The sequence below is a fragment of the Cornus florida genome, unplaced genomic scaffold (assembly GCF_030987335.1).
Source record: "Cornus florida cultivar Cherokee Brave unplaced genomic scaffold, ASM3098733v1 CherokeeBrave_3.0.0_Hap2_Chr02, whole genome shotgun sequence".
In the NCBI taxonomy this organism is placed as follows: domain Eukaryota; kingdom Viridiplantae; phylum Streptophyta; class Magnoliopsida; order Cornales; family Cornaceae; genus Cornus; species Cornus florida.
Window position 1 is genome coordinate 103994741 of NW_026775572.1, and position 21313 is coordinate 104016053.

Consider the following 21313-nt stretch of genomic DNA (forward strand, 5'->3'; position numbering starts at 1 on the left):
TGACCCCCAAAACAACCATCATCATCATCTATTATAAGGACAACGCCTAAAAAAAAAAAAACCAACACTGATTCCATCCGAACTGCACTTGTAGCTAGCCAGTACGGTAGCATGACAGTGCCACGCACCCGCCCACTAAAATTGCAATCCCAGAGGAATCATCCCGATCAACCAAGGATCCTAAGAGGTCCATAACCTCATCATGGCTTAAAACTAACAAATTCAGCACTACGGCAATTCCAAATGACTCACCTCACGAGAGCCTAAATAAAAGGTGACCATCCACCTACCCTAAAAACCAATGCTAGGTCGACAACAACCTATACCACCACGAGACTGTGACTATAATCACCATCAATCCCAACTCGTGCCTTAATAACCAATCCCGTGTCATGCCAAATATGCAACTCAGCCATGCATATACAAATCAAATCTAGCATACATCATGCTTAAACAAACTGTATACTATATATACCACATAAGCACATAAACTTGTTTTCAAACCATAACATGTTATCAGGAAGCATATAAATACATAGAGCATGGCAACATAATCATAATATGCACCCAAAACCCATCGTCCAAGGTATTCAAACCTAGGAGCTCCGATATGACCTGTGACGGCCCAAGTTTTTTAACCCGGTGCGTCAGTGATGAACCAAAAGTTGACCCGATAATAGATCCGAAATGTAGAAGCGAAAGATAAAACCAAAGTTTATAGAGATATAAACCATCCCCATGACACCAATGTGACCTTCCATGAAGTCACGGAGCTCAAGGAAATAACCGGAAGTGAAAACTAATATGAAAAGGGTCAAATGGTACCCTATGGCACCAATGATAACCAAAGGGACAAAATCTAGTTTAAACTAGACCACGTACACCATTAAATGGCTTAAACGAGATCAACAAGGTCAAGTGGGAACGAACGAAACAAAGTTAATCTGTCTAGGCAACAAAACAAACAAAACTCACAAGGCAGCTCAATTTCGGTCGACCGAAATGGAGCTTTGGTCTACCGAAATAGACCAGGAAAAGAAGAGAAAAATGAGCCTTCAGTTCGGTCGACCGAAATGACAAACCGGTCGACCGGTTTGAGGCTTGAGATGAAAAATGTGCTTCGGTCGACCAAAATGAGCCTCGATAGTGAAAATGGCTACTGGAATTGAAGTTTTTGCTGAGCAATGAAATCCAGAAGGGGTTCGGTCGATCGAAACAAGCCACCGGTAAACCGAAACAGGTCGAAAATGTAAAAATGAACCTACTATGCACCAAAACTAAAAAAGAGACTTTAAGCCTCACTTAAATCCCCCATAGCATGATCAAACTTAATTTTATGCTATTGTGTGATGATGTGAACATACACGCAAGTGTAAAATAACATTTTAAAAATGTTGAAATGGCCTATGGCCTTATTACAATTCATTTACAATATTTGACATGTCAAACCTCCAAGTTAGAAAAATTACATTTCATAGGTAAAACTTAAACATGCTAAAACTTGCATGTGAACAAGAATGCTTCTAAAGAAACTTCCATTCTGCAATTCACCCAAAGCAAGTGCAAATCTCCAATCTTATATCCTGTACCTGAGATATGCCCCAGTAACTATTGGGTGAGCAACATAAAGCTACTCGTAGGAAATGAGCATGCATCGACCTAACGTTTTACATGTTTGCATGATTTAATCATTATGGTTCATTCCACCTAGTGACTATGTCAAAGGTGAGACTCATGAAGCATCATAAGCTGGCTAAGATCATTTCTAGCATAAAACACATCATTCATGCAACTCAAACAACATAGGAGCATGCTATACAAAGCGACAAAATATAGATTCTCAAAGTCATCAACTTGAAATCTAAAATGTCTAAACAACTAAATATAACCATTTAGCATAATTGGAATTTCTCGTACCACACTGATGAGTGCTGAAAAGTGCGTATTTAAACCCCTTACACTTAGGTATTCTAGAACCTTTATCTATCTTATTTTACCGTTTTGTATTGATTTTGTGTTATTTCCATTTTCAGGTACTTATCCCAAAAATAAGCTAACTTAGCCAAATTAGAGCAGAAATGAAGCAATTCTGCGATGAGTCAAAGAAAGGAGCAAAGTAGAGCAAAAGGAAGCAAGGGGTGGAATTTCAGCAACTTCGATCGATCTCAAGAAAAGTTCGATCGATCCAACTTTCATCCATCTCAGCACTTCAAGATGGATCTGAGCCATGTTTGTCCCTATTCAAAGATCTCAAAAGTTCGATCAATCCAACTTCCTTCTATGATCGATCGAACATTCTTGTCCATATCTAAATGATTGATCTTATCCAATTGTGCCACCCTACTAACCACTTTTGTCCTTTTCCCAAAAATATCTTTCAAAATATCTCAGATTTGTTTTTATCCAAAAAGGCACCGCCATCGTGGATCGATCTAGCCAAAGGTCGATAGATCTCAGCCATGTTCGATCAATCTAAGTCCAAGGTTCAATCGATCGAACTTCCTCTAGTGCGAAAAAGTTAAATTTCCAGCTCACAAAAAGTTATCCTTTATCCAATCATTGGGGAATATTTGCTGTACGACCCCAGCTCATTTTGGGTGTCATTTGACCTACCTATATAAGGATAAGGATTACTTTTTATATCATATCATACCTTGTAGATTCATCTAGAGGGAGGATTTTTAGAGAACTCTTAGTGAGGAAGCAAAGGAGAGGAGGAGGCTAGAGACACCATTGGAGACTCTTCATCAACCAAGGCCCAGATTTCTTCCATGGAGCTTGCCCTTGAGGGTTGGAGGACATCATCTATGAGTGGCTAGACATCCTCTTGGGGCTAGAGTTAGCCCTAAGCATGCTTTCTACTTCTTGATTTATGTATTTTTGAGGGGATTTGTATTGTGATTCATGTCTTGACACTTTTATATATATAGATCTTGTTTATTCAATGATTTATGTGGTTTAATGCTTCCAATTGATCATTTAATTCTATCCATATGTCTATGTATGCTAGAATAGATGTTCATGTGTTTGTCTCTATTTCTTGTGTTATTGATGCATGTCTATGTGTATTGATGCTATAGATCTAGAGATTGTCAAGACATAGTGCTTAATGTCATGTTCTTGTGGTTTATTTGATGGTTCATACTCATTTCTTGATGGATTGTACCTCTCCATTAGTTTAATTTCATGTCATTAGCTTAGTTGTAGTGTAGTTATTAAATGGGAGGACAATCCATGCTTGTTGTTAATGTTCCATACTTATGAAAGCAAGTAACATATATCTCTAACCTCGTGATGTGTTTGGTTGTGAGCTTAAAGAAAGGATTAATGGCTTAATTTGATATGTTGTGCTATTCACCATGTTGTTTAAACAATATATGCTTAATTTGTTATCCATGCTTGTTGGAACAACCATACATACACACTTTGTTGCAATACATGTTCTTCCCCTCAGTAATTATTCATTAAAGGTGTAGAAAACTATGCTTAATGGTGATCTCTAAACCCCAAGATCTCTCTCTCTTTTATTCTCTCTATTGCATTATTGTTTACCTTAGTTTAATTTGCATCTAGTATAATCCAACCAACTAACCACTATTTTGATCACTCGACCTACTAACCCTAATTTTGATTCCTCAACCTAGTACGATCCTCAATCCCTTGGGACGATCCCTACTCACCCTAGCTATATTTTTAGTGAAAGGTAATAGTGGCAATTTCTAAATGTAAAATTTGGCCACATTGCATAAACTTTTTGGGTTTGACGACGATCCACAACACCAAGTTTTTGGCGCTGTTGCCGGGGACGGATTAATTGGCAACGTCGTATTTAGGGAATCAATTAGGAATTAGAACTCTTTTGATCGTGTCTTTACTTTATTTTCAATTTTTGTTACTTATTGTGTTTGTTCTTGTTTGACAATGAGTATTGGGCTAAGAAGGTAAGCATAGGAACATCCAAGCAAAAGAGCTAAGCAAGCAAGGAAAAATGCTAAAAATCTAAAAATTGCTAAGCTAAAAGCTAAAAATTTGGAGTTGAAGTGCTAAAGGACCTTTGTGAGCTTTTTCTTACTCAAACCCTTAGATAAATCGTGAGCCCACGTGGAGGCAGTTTACTTTTCTTGCATATTATTGTTAAAGCATGGGAGTATGAGAACATTGTATGTGGAGGAAGTTTGTTGATTGTTGATTTGTTGTGAAAGTGAAGTGTTTGTTGTTATTGCTTATTGTGTTGCATTATGCATGTATGATCATAGATCGTTGAGACCCACTCTTGTCCCTTTAAATTTTCATCTTGAATCTATTGTTCGAAACCCTAGGGGAAGAGGTAGTTCTAGTCAATCTATTTCATCAATGAAAGGACACAATGAGGACCATGTAGAGGACCTTGGTCACATAGACCAACAAGACATCCTCTACCCCAATGTGCATCATGATAACATGCAAGTTCCATTAGGTATGCCAAGGCCATTTGTTCATCCACCACAACAACAAGGCCAAGTTCCATTGGGAATGCCAAGGCCAATCTATGCTCCACCACCTCCCATCATTCAAGGTAATCAAGGTGCCCATGTTGCACATCCAATTGCTAATCCTCCCCTTGCTTTAAGAGAATACTATGTGCCTAATGAATATAATGCACCCACATGCATTCAATTGCCACCATTTAGAGCACACCACTATGAAATCAAGCCACAAACCATTCAAATGCTTCCTAATTATCATGGACTTCCAAGTGAAGAACCTTACAAGCATTTGGATGAGTTTCTTGAAGTATGTTCCACCGTAAAATACACGGACATGTCGGAAGAGGTCTTTAGGCTTAAACTTTTCCATTTATCCTTAAAGATAAGGCAAAATATTGGTTTAACAATCTTAGGCCTTTTTCAATAACTTCTTAGGCGGAAATGCAACAAGAGTTCTTGAAGAAGTACTATCCGGTTTCTAAGACCAATGCCATGAGAACCTCAATTCGAGAATTTTCACATGGGGATGGAGAAACGTTTCATCAGGCATGGGAACACTTTAATGAATTGCTTAGGAAGTATCCACATCATGACATGCCCAAATGGAAATTAGTTCAATATTTCTTTAAGAGCTTATCGGATAATTACAAGGGCATGGTTGATGCTTCCATGGGTGGCTCTTACATTGATAGGCATGAGGATGACGTGTGGCGTCTTTATGAGAGCATGAGTGAAAATTCTTTGTATCGTACTTTATCTTCGAAGAATGGTAGAAATTCTAGCGGTAGGAAGAGTGTTGGCTTACATTAAGTCGACCACTCTAATGAAATTGCCACCGAAATGAAGTCATTATCTCAAAGGTTTGATCAATTTTTGATCAACCAAAACTCGGCGAATCAAGTTTCTTCCTTCCCTAACCATTCTCATCATGCCTCTAATTAGACATGTATGACTTGTTCAAGTATTTTACATTCTACTTCCAATTGTCCCCATGGACATGTGCAAAGTGAGCATCATGAACAAGCAAATGCTATTTTTACTAATCAAGGAAACAATCCTTATGGAAATCATTAGAATCTTAGTTGGAGGAATCACCCGAATTTCTCTTGGAAAAGCCAAGGGGAGGGCTCAAACCCTTCCCAAGGTGGTTTTCAAGGGAAATATATTACACCTCCACTACAAAGCCAAGGTTCCCAAGGTTTTAGATCATCATACCAATCACAAGGAAACCAATTTTCAAATTCTCATTTTCCTAATCAATCATATTCCCAAGGAAATGTTAGAAGTCCCGCTTTTGAAGAGAAAGTTTTGACTGCTTTGGGCACTTTAGAGGCAAATACACAATTACTTCATTCTCACTCTCAATCCATTGCAAAGCTAGAAACCCAAGTAGGGCAAATAACCAGTACTTTAAATGCAAGAGAGAATGGAAAAATGCCTTTGAATGCCCCACAAAAGCAACAATGTGTTGTGGAGACTCATTCCTCATCGGAAGGTCACACAATAGAGCACGTCAATGCGGTGACTACCTTGAGAAGTGGAAAGATTATGGACAACCAAGTGGGTATGTCCAATGAAAAGAGTGAACCGGTGCAACCACAAGTTGACACCCGTCACGTTTCATATCATATTCCTCCTTCATTGCATGTGCATGACCATATAAATGAGAAAGTTATGAAAAGTGATTTGAAAAGTGATTTTGACAAGAAATATTTGCAAAATGATTTGAAAACTTCGTGTGTTGAAGAGACTTCAAAGAAAATTTCTGAAAAGGTTTTTAAACTAAAAGCTCCATTTTCGGATGCCTTAAAAGGATCCACTTCAAATGACAAGCAAAATGCCAAAGTAAATGAAATCATGGACGTGTTTAGGCAAGTGAAAGTCAATCTTCCACTTTTGGATGCAATCAAGCAAATTCCGGCTTATGCCAAATTCTTGAAAGACTTATGCACCCAAAAAAGGAAGAACAAAAGCCAAGCACCTAGAAAAGTGGTCTTAACCAAGCAAGTAAGCTCAATTTTGCAGCATAACACTCTTCCAAAGTTTAAGGACCACGGTTCACCTACTACTTCATGCATCATTGGTGATCATATCATTAATTAGGCTCTTCTTGACCTAGGAGCTAGTGTTAACCTTCTTTTATATTCGGTATATGTCAAATTAGGCTTAGGAGACTTGAAACCGATGTCGGTAGTTTTGCAACTTGCCGACCGATCAATCAAAAAGCCTAAGGGTATCATCGAGGATGTCTTGATTAAAATTGATAAATTCTTCTTTCCCGTTGATTTCGTTGTCATTGACACGGAACCGGTCCCAAATCCTAAGAGCCAAATTCCCATTATGCTTGGCCGTCCTTTCTTGGCAACTGCGAATGCCAACATCAATTGTAGGACGGGGATAATGAAAATCTCATTTGGCCACATGAAGGTAAAGTTGAATATTTTTAATCCAACCCCCAATTCATTTGACAAGCATGAAGAGATTAATGTTGTAGAGAAATGTCATGACCTTAAAAGTGAAGGAATTGAGTTTTTGTGTGAGACCAAAGTTTTAAAAAGTCTATCTTTAACCTTAAAACCAAAGAAAGTTGTTTCAAAATCTTGTTTTGAAAGGGCGTGGAAGCCCAAAGATTGCATTGACCAAGGACCGAAAACATCTTTTGAGCTTAATCCAACAAGTTCCTTAAAGAACCATTTGTTGGGTGGAGTTCAAAGCACTTATCACCCCATTGAGGAAGGGATGCACTACAGATGTTTGATCCGGGCTAAAAGAGCCCAACGTCTTGCTAGAGACGTTAAAGACTAGCAAGACATTTCGTAGGGTGTCAAAACCCTATTCCTCTCTCATTTCTATCTTTAATTTCATTTTTTGCGAAGTCTAGATATTGGCTTTGGGTTCATATGCATTGTTAGGAACTGTGATTAGGACTGCATGCACTTTTATGCTGAAATTAAGCATTTTGCATAAGTTCAATCGATCTCTAAGGAGTATTTGATCGATCGAACTTCGACCTGCATCCAACACTTAGAAATTTTTTGACCTGCATTCAACCTGCATCCAAATCACCTCTCTATCCCATCTATCGAATTTGTTCTCAGATCGATCATAAGCCCTTAGATCGATCCAAACTTCAAGTTCGATCGATCTTGAGGTCCAACACTTAGAAAAAATTTTGAACCCAAAAACCTGCATATTTTTAGCTCTCTGTCAGATCGATCGAACATTTTGTTCAGATTGATCTCGGTTCTTCATCTCATTATCTTTGACTTTGTTTTAACTTTGTTTTAATTTCTTAATTTTCAAAAATTCCAAAAAATAAATAAATATTTTATTAATTTTTATTGTTGTTTTTTTATTTTATTTTTATTTTATTTTCTAAAAAAAAAAAAAAAATTCAAAGATTTCAAAAAATATTTCAAAGGAGAGATCATTTTAGTTCGATCGATCTGAGGTTTCAATTCGATTGATCAAACTGGTTCGGGGATGTTTTTAATGAACCGAGGGTTTGTAGATCGATTCCAAAGATCAATCTAACCCTCTCAAAACCCTATCCCTCTCATCGCCGCTGCACCCACCTTCTCCGTCTTCGGTGAACATCTTCGGCGAGATCCAAGCATCGATTCTCTCTTTTCTCTCGGATCTTCATTTGCATCTCACCCCTTTTCAATTCTCCACTTCTCTCTCTCAGTTTTTAGGTGAGATCTGAATCCCCCTTTGTGATTCAAGCATCCATTTGATATATACATGCTTTAAATGTTAGATCCATGTTATTTTGATGATGAAAATCTCCATTGATAAAGCTTTGACTCACTTTGTATATATATGTATATATGTGTATATATGTGTATATATATTTTGTTAGATTTTTAATTTTTGATTTGATTTTGGGAGTATGGGCCTTCTTAAGTGATAGGGATTAATGCCATGTTGTGTTGATGGGCCCATGACCTTGTTCGTGAAGGCCCCATGCCATCCACGACACAGATCTGTTACTGTTCATGTTCTTTTCACAGTTCGATCAACCGAACATATTTCTCAAATCGATCTAATGAGATCAATCGAACTTAGTTTCTCAGTTTCTCAGATCGATCATGTGAGATCGATCTTACAATTTTTGTGATCGATCGAACTTCACAGATTGCATATACACATTCCATGCATCTTATCTTGTGTCCATGCTATCACATTCATGCCTAATGCCTGTGATTTTTCATATTGGATGCATTATACACTTATATTGCTTAGCATGTTCACGTCCTGTCACTTCCATAGATTCATATCATTTATTTGTTTTGTCTATCTTACTTGACATACATGATTCTATTTTGTGCTTTAAACTATTTATTCTGGCACTGACTTTCCTTGCAAGTTTTCAGTTATTTTACAGGCCATGGCTAAGGTCAAGACTGTAGCCAGCGGACACTATCACCGCTGGGGCAGGCCGAGTTTGGATGACGAGGCCGGTCCATGTCATGCCTAGGACCCCATATAGGATAAGCCAACAAAGCCCATATAGTCCCCCCCATTCTAACAGCAGATTACACTCTGATGCTGGCGCATCTCCTTCTCATTCAGCTGAGGCTGAGCATCCACCACCTCCACCACCACAGCCAGCTCAGCCAGACCAGGAGTTAGACCAGCCAGCGTAGATACTCACGCCTTCCAAGAGTCAGTCTTCGACACAGACTTCTTCTCCCGATCGGTACTTACCCGATCAACATATGATGATATACTATGGAGGGGCCTTGTAGCCATTCTTGCCCCTGTCACATACCCGATGTACCCGAGGCTAGTACGGATGTTTTTCCAAAACCTCTGGCCTGCCCGGCATAACACGGCGGAGCTGAGGACCTCCATTAATGGCCATATGATTTCTATCACTATGGACACATTATCCAGATCGTGCTATTGTCCACATAACTGCCCTCCAGAGCTACAGGAGACATATTCCAGGCTATACCGGCCTTCATATGCAGATATGGCTGTTTTCCTTACAGGACATTATGTCGATGGCGAGACCTTCGCCACCCGCACCTATTTGCTAGATAACTTGTGGTTCTTTGACTCAGTCTTGTTCCGCAACATCTTCATGGCCGGCCATAATATTCAGCGTAGAGGCAACTACTTAACAGCTCTGTACGCTTTCTATACAGGGCATTGGCTGTCTATCCTTGGGCTCATCTGAAACGTGATAAAGAAGCTCTATGATGATCACATTAGCAAGGAATGGCCCAAAAGGGCTAAGTTTCTCCCATTTGGCCACCTCATCACCTAAATCTTGCTAGACTATCGCTATCCTTTCCATCCACAAGAGTGCCCTGAGAGAGGATCCTCTTCCTTCAAGAAGAAGGACTGGGATAAGAGCTACAATGCTATTATCGTGAGATTACAGGATGACGCAGTAGAGGCGGTAGAGGACCTTGAGGCTGAGGCAGCAGCAGCAGCAGGCCCGGCAGCGGACGACATACCAGTCGATCCGGCTGCCGTACATATGGACATTGATTTGGAACAGCCTACAGAGGACGTAGAGCAGCACTCTCCAGTTGGGTCACCCATTCATGATGAGGAGCAGGCTCAGGATTATCATTCTTCCGATCCAGCCACACATAAGGCTCTAGCACAGACACATAGTTTTGGAGAGCGACTCCAGGCTTTGGAGGATGTTCTAGTATCTATCCGCGCTGACACAGTCTCTCTCCGAGAGGATGCTGTCTCCATCAGAGCTGATATTGCTACCCTCCGTACGGATGTCATGACTGCATTCAGAGATCTATCCAGAGACATCCGCGGAGTACAACCTGCCCGTCCTACCTCTTCTTCCTAATCTCTCTATCTCTTTTCTCCTGTCATCTCATATATCTGTGATATCTGCATACTTTTGATACTGTTATATTATTTTTGCAGCCGTGTCTGTCGACTTTGATACTGGATGTACTATACTTTATTTTTTATTTCTATATACTTTCTTTATGGATGTCTTATTTTCATATTCTTATATCTATCTATTTGACTCCATCAGGTGCATCTCAGTGACTTCAGTAAGAGAGAGTACTACCCAAAATTTTCAGGACCAACCTTTTACCTCTCTCTAATTTTCAGTTGCTATCCCATTTACACTTGTATGACCACTATGCACTGTTATTATCCCTTTTGTTATCTGATGAGTTTATCCAAGTGCCAAATTTCAGGACCACAGTTAATCTCAAGTTCGGGGGGGCTATGCCACCCATTTTGGATACTTCTGCCCTAGCCATTCTTTGCCTTAATTGCACTGGTATACTCTTTCCTTTTGTTCTCTTTGCACATTGAGGACACTGTGCCATTTAAGTTTGGGGGTAATGGTACTTTGCAGTGTTTATTTTTAAATTCAAAATTTTGAGCATGACTTATGTATTTGAGGGATTTTCTATGATTGGTTCATGACTAGTTATGATTTTGATCTTTTGAAGACTATTGCTTAAAATTTAAAAATTGCTTGACTTGAGAGTCCAATACTCGTTGTATGGCTTGTGGATGCCATTTAGGAGTAAATTTTTTGAAAAATTGATATCTTGCTTACACTTGTGGTCCATATCATCTTAATTTTGTTATTGTTTTGACATTCACTCTAATATTCTACACTAGCATAGGCACATACTAGCATTCATTTATGGGGTACATGCTTTGTTGATTATCGAATTGGTTATATTCTAATTGGACTAGTAGTGCATTGAAAGCTTTCATTCTTGATAAAGGTGGATAACAACTCCTTTTCACTAAGTAGCCGGGATTCTAGCCTCATCAAGCACTGAACTTCTCACGCCGAAAGGTGGAGGGTCCAAATTCTAGGTTAATAATTGAACTTTATTCAAAAAAAAAAAGAAAAAAATGAAAAGAAAAGAAGTTGCAAAAGCAACAAAAAGTGAGGACTTCTCCCAAAGGTGAAAAGTGGGAAATGATTAGATGGAGGTTGTCTTGATTTGTAGCCTAGTTGATTTGAGTTTGTAAGTCTGTAAGGGTGTTTGAACACCTAGTGCCCTAAAGCCGTCTAGTTTAGGAGTCATTGACCTAACGCTCGACCTCTTGGATCACTAGAAAGTTTAATAGATCAACACATTGCACCATGCTTCCATCTTTGATCCTAAAATAAATAAATAAATAAATCGAGTGAAAAGAATAAGTGCACCTAGAATAATAAAGTTTTAATAAAAGGTCCACTTCTTGTCTTGATGATCGGTACTAAATTTGTGTGCTAGTTTGAGGGTAAGGATGTGATTAATTCTTTAGTTGGCTAAGATAGCAACATATTTGATGCTGGTCCACTCAAAAAGGATTCTAGAGTTGTTTTGATTTGCATGATTAATTTCTTGATGTGTGGAGGACCATACTTGCTTGCTTGATGTTGAGATTTTGGAAGATTGCTTGGAAATGGTTGAAACATTGCATACTTGAGGGAGTTTTCTCCCAATGCTTGTTTGCAATATTGGTGCCTCTTTTGAAAAACTGAGCTTAATGTTTGTGGGTATCATTTCTGGAAACCTTCATGAGACTTCACTCGTCCACTAGGGGTAACCTAGGGGTTTAAAAGGCTTGTTGCATAAGAAAGCGCAATTGTGTTCCCTACGAAAATGGCGTTATCCATTTATTGCTTTCTAGTTCATAGTTGTATAGTTGTTCATTTCATTCCTTTACTTTGCAGTTCATTACTAGGGACTATCAATATTTAAGTTTGGGGGTGTGATGAGCTCTGAAAAGTGCGTATTTAAACCCCTGAAGCTTAGGTATTCTAGAACCTTTATCTATCTTATTTTACCGTTTTGTATTAATTTCGTGTTATTTCCATTTTCAGGTACTTATCCCCAAAATAAGCTAACTCAGCCAAATTAGAGCAGAAATGAAGCAATTCTAGGATGAGTCAAAGAAAGGAGTAAAGTAGAGCAAAAGGAAGCAAATGGTGGAATTTCAGCAACTTCGATCGATCTCAAGAAAAGTTTTATCGATCCAACTTTCATCGATCTCAGCACTTCAAGATGGATCTGAGCCATGTTTGTCCCTGTTCAAAGATCTCAAAAGTTTGATCAATCCAACTTCCTTCTATGATCGATCGAACATTCTTGTCCTTATCCAAATGATTGATCTTATCCAGTTGTACCACCCTACCAACCGCTTTTGTCCTTTTCCCAAAAATATCTCTCAAAATATCTCAGATTTGTTTTTATCCAAAAAGGTGCCGCCATCGTGAATCGATCCAGCCTAAGTTCGATAGATCTCAGCCAAGTTCGATCGATCTAAGTCCAAGGTTCGGTCAATCGAACTTCCTCCAGTGTGAAAAAGTTAAATTTCTAGCTCACAAAAAGTTGTCATTTATCCAATCATTGGGGAATATTTGCTGTACGACCCCAGCTCATTTTGGGTGTCATTTGACTTATCTATATAAGGATAAGGATTACTTTTTATATCATATCATACCTTGTAGATTCATCTAGTAGGAGGATTTTTAGAGAACTCTTAGTGAGGAAGCAAAGGAGAGTAGGAGGCTAGAGACACCATTGGAGACTCTTCATCAACCAAGGAGCAGATTTCTTCCATGGAGCTTGTCCTTGAGGGTTGGAGGATGATAAGCGCCGAATATTGCATATTCAAGCGCCCTTAATTGCATTATTTAAGTCCATCGTTTGCTTATATTATGTAGATTACTTTCATTTGCATGTTTTTGTATATTTTCAGGTCCATTGGCCAAAAAGAAGCAAGAAGGATGCTTTGTGGAGTTTTGGCCATCAAAAGGCACAAGGCTGAATTTCTGGCAGCAGTAGATCCTAAACTTTACTAGCCATTTTGACGTTGAAAACTTGAGAACTGGACTTCCATCATACATGACATATTTAGAGCTCTGAATTAGCTTTCCAAATCTTCAAGTGGTTCGTCATTCGGAGTTCGGAGCAGAGAGTTATGATTTTCTTATCATAGGTGCTCAGAACTGCCTGGCAGCGATGAAGTTCTACCTTTTTCTTCAATTTTGACCAACCAAACTTGAGAATTAGATCTCTACCAAAACATAAAGTTTTTAGAGCTCTAAATTAGCTTTCCAAATATTTAAACATTTTATCATTCGGAGTTTGGAGTGCAAAGTTATGACTATTTTACCAAAGTAGGTCCGGGCGGAGCAAGGCAAGAATGGAGCATACTACTCCAATTTCGAGTGCTCGAGCCCTTATTGCGAGTGCTCGAAATTGGGGCAGAATTGCATCTGGAAATGGCCCATTTTCAGCCACTTGTATCTTGGGTTCCTCAATTCTAATTTTCCTCTTTAATGGTTGGTTGGAGAAGTTGGTTGGTGGGGGGGGGGGGGGGGGGGTTTCTAGAGCCTTATCTATACAAGTGAAGAGAAGGGAAGGGAGAGAGGGATTATCATGCTTCATTCTACAAAATTAGAGGAGAGAAAAGAGAGCAAAGAGGAGGAGTTCTTGAAGCTTCAAGGAGGAAGCTCAAAAATGGAGGGTAAAGCCTTGCTTCTTCCTTCATCTAGGGCCACCATGGGTAACTAAACCTCCTCTAGGGAGGTGATGAAGCTCCATTTTGTAAGCTTTGCTTTGTTTTGATTTATATTTGGGGGTTAATATATGTATGTAATTCTTCCATGAACTAGAGCTGTTCATTTGATGTAATGAATTTCAATATCTATACATAATCATCTTGAGTTAAATATCTTGTCTTAGATGGTTTTTCTCCTATGATTATATTGCTACATTTTCATAGTGACAATGGAATGGAGTTTATGGAAGTGTTGTTAATGGCATGAAATTTAGGAGATTTGATAATCTATTGCTTAGGATCTTCCTTTGATAGATTATTCTTGGATTCTATGTCATGTGCTTCTACTATGTGATTAAGGGCTTGATAACTCTATGCTTAGTGAGTATGTCTAAGGTTACAACCTAGTTTAGGTAACCAAAGCATGTAATGCTTTGATAGGTTATTCTTACCTATTGATTTCATAAATTTCTTGAAGGGAATGTAATAATTTGTGTTGTTGCATCCCATGGTTATACATATATGTTATTCCCCTAAGTAAATCATATCCTAGCATGCTTATTGATGGTTGTGGAGTCTCTTCCTTAGTTTTTTCTTACTCGTATCTTATCTTGCTTCAATTCTTGCAAGTTTCTATTTTATGCACTTCACATATTCAATTTAGTGACAAACAAACAACTCCTTATTTCCCCTTCATCATTCTAAGAACGATTCTAGACATTTAGGTTGCCTTAGACTAGCGCAGTCCCAGTGGTTTGACTTACCCGACCAATAGCCCTATTTTACAATAATTCGTGCTATTGCGAAGGTTGATGTATAATTGACCAAGCGATCAATTTTTGGCACCGTTGCCGGGGACTGCAAACGGTTTAGCGACCAAAGTTCTAGGGTTAATTTTAGTTTGATTGTGAATATTGTGTCTTGTGAATATTCCTTGTGTGTTTTGACCATCTTTGTGTTTTAAGTGTTGTAAGATTATAGGGACTCGACTCTCGCCGTGGGAACGCTAGCAAAGTGTAAGTCTAGAGGACCCTAGGTAAGCTTCTCGACCTTTTAGTTTCGCATTGTTATATTTTGTACATGTGTTAAGCTTAGAAGTAGTTATTTTATTTGCAAGCCCTTGTTGAGGCTATATTATTGTTTTTATTTCGTGTTCAAGCATTGGTCCTTGTCGTGGCCAATTTAATTTTTGTCTTGATAATTGAGGAGAAAGGGAATATCATATGTGGAGGTTATGGTGATGAATTGTTGTGTTGATTGCTTTGTGTGTTGTTGAATTACTCCTAGATGGAGAATAATTATCTCCCAACTTAATTCTACACACCACATGCGTTTTGCGCTTTTTGCTCTAGTAATACACATCATACAAGAGATTGTCTTCCAACGAGACAATTCTCGGATTTTTATCTAGAGCAACCAAATGCAAATTTTTCTGAACTGGGTAGTGATCCATACTTCAATGGTTATAACTCGGGTTCAGGAGATCATCAAAACTTCTTGTGGCTTGGCATAGGAAATTCAGCCCCATAATCTCTTGGGCAACATTTTCACTCCAATTTTCAACCCAATGATCATTATTTCCAGCCCTCTTCTTCTCCTTTTCTACCGTCTCCATTGGATGAGTTAATAGCTGCCAACGAACAAATGATAGAGTCTATGCATACACAAATGATGGAGTCCAACAAGCAAATGTTGGATGACATTGTTAGCATGCAATCCACTGCCTATTCTCATTCCCAATCTAGAGTTGATTTAGATGACCAAATAGCCCAAATTCAACAAATGGTTGATGTTCTAAATCAGGAAAAGGAAGAAGAATTTCCAATTGAACTTGTGGTCAATCCAAAAGAGAATTCTATGAATGATGAGTTTACTTCTAGTAATTTTCATCACGAGAATGTTCAAGTGGTTACCCCATATGAAAATGAAGAAATAGTGGGTGAAGATCAAATTGTAGCCACACAAAAAATTGAAGAATTTGTGGTTCAAAATGAGGAAATTAATGATGATGAGATTGTATCCTATAAAAATCCAGCACAGCCCCTACATAATCCCTTGCTTGATGCACCTCCTTTAATGGAGGATCCTCTAAAAACATGCTTAGCTCATTTTAATTATGAGGATTTTGATGTTGCCAATTCTGTTTGCGAGGTCAATTCTTTGCTTGATATTCCTCCTATTCATTCTCTTCCTTTGTCAACATCAAATGTATCTCTTTCTTGGGAGCTTGCATCTCATCCCATTCCCTCACTTGAGTTATCTCAAATTGTTGAGCCCGAACCACCAGATAAGTGTGGGGAGGATGTTAAAAGTTTGAAGGACAATTCTCCGGGCATTCCCGTGCTAAATATGATTTTTTAAAAACCTTTGCTAGGTGTGCCCTCACTTAATCCATCTTCCCATAATCCAAATCAGCCCCATAATCCAAAATTCTTCATTGAGGATGAAGAGTGGATAGAGGTCTTTCCATTACCTCTTTCCAACTTTTGTCTTCAAGCTCTTTTTCTTCCGCTTCCAAAAGAACTTTCTTATTTAGGGAAGCTTGAATCTCTTGAGAGACATGGTATAGGGTGATGAGGACTAACCTGATCTCGGTGTGTCTAGCTATCGACGCTAAATTTAGCACTCATGGGAAGCAATTCTTTCAATTTCCAAGCTTCCCTCCTTTCAATTGCCTGAGCCTTGAAATTTTTTGGGAAATGGTTTCGAAAAGCCAAAAATTTGATTTTTTTGGAATGCTGTTCAGTTGTGTTCCATAATTTTAGACCGGCTTCTTAGACCTTCTCAAATCTTGTTTTCATTCTCGGAAGTTTCTGGCTTTATCAGGCAATTTTCTCGGACTTTCCACATGGCACTCACATGCATAACCTCTCATCTTCAATGCATTGTTGAAATGTTCTTAATCTCATTCATGCATTGAAGAGATGTTCCAAAGCTTGAAAATTTTCTCAAAATCATCCATGCATTGTGTGAGGTTTCAAAAGTTGGGAAATCTTCTTAAAATCATCCATGCACTCATTGAAAAAAAAATTTGCACAATTTGAAAAATTTTCTAAATTTTCCATGCATTGCAATAAAGTGTAGAGTTTGACAATTTTCCCTCCTTGCATTAGAATGGATTGAAGTTCAAAAGTTCGAAAAATTTCCCATGCATTGGAATAAAATGAATTTGCAAAGTTAAAAAAATTTCTCCAGAAATTTCATTTATCCATGCCCTGTGTGATGTTGTAACAGTTGGAAATTTTTCCATGCAATTGAAATTCATGCATTCATCATTACAGAAAAAAAAAATTTCCATGAAAAATTTTCCATGAAATTTTTGTAATGTTGTGCAATTTAAATATTTTCCATGAAATTTTCCATGAAAATTTTTCCATGAATTTCCATGCATTTGTAATGTTGTGCAATTTAAACATTTCCCCATCCATCCATCCATGCAAGCTCACTGCCATCTATGCAAGCTCATTGCCTTCATATTGCAAACATTCAATTTCCATGATGAGCAACTTCATTGCTATGCTCATTGTCTTCATTTTGAGCAATCACATTTCCAATTTGAGTGCTCGCAGCTTTCAAAGCATCAATCCAAGCTCACTGCCTCAATTTCGAGCAATCCAATTTCCATGTGGAGTGCTCGAAATTCCTTGCAGCTGCAATCAAGATTCAACACCAAAATTCCGAGCCTACTGTCTCCATGTCGAGCACTCGACCTCCCCCTTGCGAGTGCTTGAAGCACCTCAACCCAACACCTCCACTTCGAAGTAAACCCACTGCCTTCAATTCGAGTGCTCGCCGGCTCAGTTCGAGCACTCGAATCTGCTACCAACACTCTCATCCATCAACTCCCTGCGTGCATGCCCACTCTCGGCCACACCACACCAACTCCTAACCTCCACCATGCTCTCTCTCTTTCTCACCCAAGCCAACAACCACCACAATCAACCACCATCACCACACCCATCTCGGCAAATCCAAGCAAACCACCCCTCCACCTGCAAACCCACACCTAAATGTCCACCATGCAATCAACCAAACCAACCTCTCTCTATCTCTCGGCAACTCACAAAACCAAACCATCCTAACCCAAGCAAACTCACTCCATGCACCAACCCTCCTTAGCTCTCGGCAACCCTACTTACCTTGCATGTAACTCACCCCCATTCACCCACTCTCGGCACCAACCTAGGCTACCACCCCCATGCAACACAAACCCACCAACCACCTCAAAACCAACAACCCAATCTCACAACCAACTTACCTCTTGGCACCACCCCTCTCAGCCACCCCATGCATGCCCCTCTTACCCCTCTCAAACCAACCATGCCAACCACTTAACCAACCCAACTCATCAACCCAACAACCATGCCAACACCATGCAAACCAACACCATCACCCAACAGCCGAGCCCTCTGCTTGTTTTTCGAGCACACGTCGCGCCTAGCTCGAGTGCTCGAACCACTTCAAGTCCCACTCCTCATCCTCTCGGCTCCAACCAAACAACCTCACCTCCTGCAACCATGCATACCACACCTCCTCTCGGCAACCATGCACACCATGCACCATGTCAACCACTTAACCAACCCATCTCCTCAACCTCCAACCCACCTCACCATGCCACCCACCAACCCCACACACCCCCACCATCTTGGCTTCACCCATTCCAACCCCTTCACCCATCCACCACCTTCTCTCTTTCTCTCCTCGACCCACACCCTGCATGCCCACAAACCCACCAACACCATCACCTCTCGGCATCTCTCTCTCACCCTTATGCCATGCAAACCATGCATCAAAAAAAAAAAAAGAATACAAACCACCCTCTTCCTCTAACCCCCTCGGCACACACATACATGCTGTCTTAATGGCAAAAAAAAAAAAAAAAAACCCTTTGTATAGATTTTTGTCTTTCGTTAACATGCATATTTGTATTCTTATTTATGTTTTGATTTTTCTTATGAGACCTATGCTTTCACTTGTGTATAGTAGTTGTGTTTCGATAGGTTTTCCTGTCCAAGTTTGGGGGACGCAGTTGCGCACTCACATAGCTGACCATCTTCGCCTTCGTCACTCCACTTGGTATTATTGTTCTTTAACCCTTTCTATTCTTATTTTCATTTACTTGTCTTCTCACATTGAGGACAATGTGACATTCAAGTTTGGGGGTATAGTGTACGGTATTGTATATTGTAGAGTATTTGCATTTGCTATTTTGTTCAAATAGATTTGTATAAAACTGAAAATTTAAAATAAAAAAAAAATGAAAGCAATGATTTTGGAATTTTGGAATTTGTTGGAGATTAAAGCATGTGTTGAATACTTTGTGTATAGAGGTAAATGATAGTTTTGAATTAAGAAAAATCTGAAATGAACATATGGATTCAATAAGGTTTGTATAAATGCTTCAATTAGATTATCTTCAAGTATCATTCTCTTCCATGCTTCACAATGCACAGATGCACATTGGAAACTTAACTGTGAGGCATGCAACTTGATTGACCTTGACCTTGGCCTAGTTAATCTGATTTGATGAACCTGATAGATGGATACCTTTGGCATGTATCTATTAAAAAAAAAAAAAAAAAAAAAAAAAAAAAAAACTGAGAAAGAAAGAAAATAATGACCAGTTGACGTTCGTAGCCTTTCCAACTCGAGCTATTAAGCCCTAGGAGTGTCTCTACACTTAGCACCCTAAAGCGGTCTGGTTTGGGAGTTGTTGGCCTAACGCTTGCTACATGGGTTGAATAGAAAGCTTAAAGGACTTAAACATTGCACGGTCATTCAAAAAAAAATTGTAATAAGCATGGTTCGCTGGAGTTCGTAGCCTTTCCAACTGAGCTATTAAGCCCTTTGGAGTGTCTCTTCACTAAACACCCTAAAGCCACCTGGTTTGGGAGCTGTTGGCCTAACGCTTGCTACATAGGTTGGTTAGAAAGCTTAAAGGATTTCAGCATTGCACAACCATTCTATGTTTCACTTCTGAGTTACAATAAATTGTCAGCTTTGTTCTGTAATAAATTCATGCCTTAGGGACTTCATTTAAAAGGGAATTCAATGATTTGAAAACTTATGCCTTGGAATTGGAAAAGAAAGTAAAAGCCGCATGTTGAGAATCCAATCCACTTTCACTGAAGCTTGAGATGATTTCTATTATAGATATAACAATTGAAGTATTTATATAGACTATAATGCTAATGCATAAAAGTTGAAACTTGAATAACCATTTTGTTCTATCAATGCTTCATATACACAAGGTAGTCTTCATAATGATTCCATCTCCAGTGTTCTCTATATTCTAAGTTTTCAAATGAGCTTCGTGCACCTTCACGCACCATGTTGATGTTTGTGGGTATCATTTCTGTTAAACCCTCACGAGACTTCACTCGTCCTCTAGGGACGCCTAGGGGTTTACAAGGCTTGTTGCATATGCTAAATGCAACCGTCACTCTCACGAAAGAGGAGATTTGTTGTCATTTCATTAAGTATTTTCATTCTAGTTTTGCTAAGGGACTAGCAAAATGTAAGTTTGGGGGTGTGATAAGCGCCGAATATTGCATAATCAAGCGCCCTTAATTGCATTATTTAAGTCCATTGTTTGCTTATATTATGTAGATTACTTTCATTTGCATGTTTTTGTATATTTTCAGGTCCATTGGCCAAAAAGAAGTAAGAAGGATGCTTTGTGGAGTTTTGGCCATCAAAAGGCACAAGGCTGAATTTCTGGCAGCAGTAGATCCTAAATTTTGCTCCCCATTTTGACAATAAAAACTTGAGAAATGGACTTCCATCATAACATGACATATTTAGATCTCTGAATCAGCTTCCCAAATCTTCAAGTGGTTCATCATTCGGAGTTCGGAGCAGAGAGTTATGATCTTCTTATCATAGGTGCTCAGAACTGCCTAGCAGCAATGAAGTTCTTCCTTGTTCTTCAATTTCGACCAATCCGACTTGAGAATTGGATCTCTACTAAAACATAAAGTTTTTAGAGCTCTGAATTATCTTTCCAAATCATCAAACGGTTCATCATTTGGAGTTTGGAGCACAAAGTTATGGCCGTTTTACAAAAGTAGGTCCGGGCGGAGCAAGGCAAGAATGGAGCATTCTACTCCAATTTCGAGTGCTCGAGCCCTTATTGCGAGTGCTCGAAATTGGGGCAGAATTGCATCCGGAAATGGCCCATTTTCAGCCACTTGCATCTTGGGTTCCTCAATTCTAATATTCCTCTTTAATGGTTGGTTGGAGATGTTGGTTAGTGGGGGTGCTAGAGCCTTATCTATACAAGAGAAGAGAAGGGAGGGGAGAGAGGGATTATCATGCTTCATTCTACAAAATTAGAG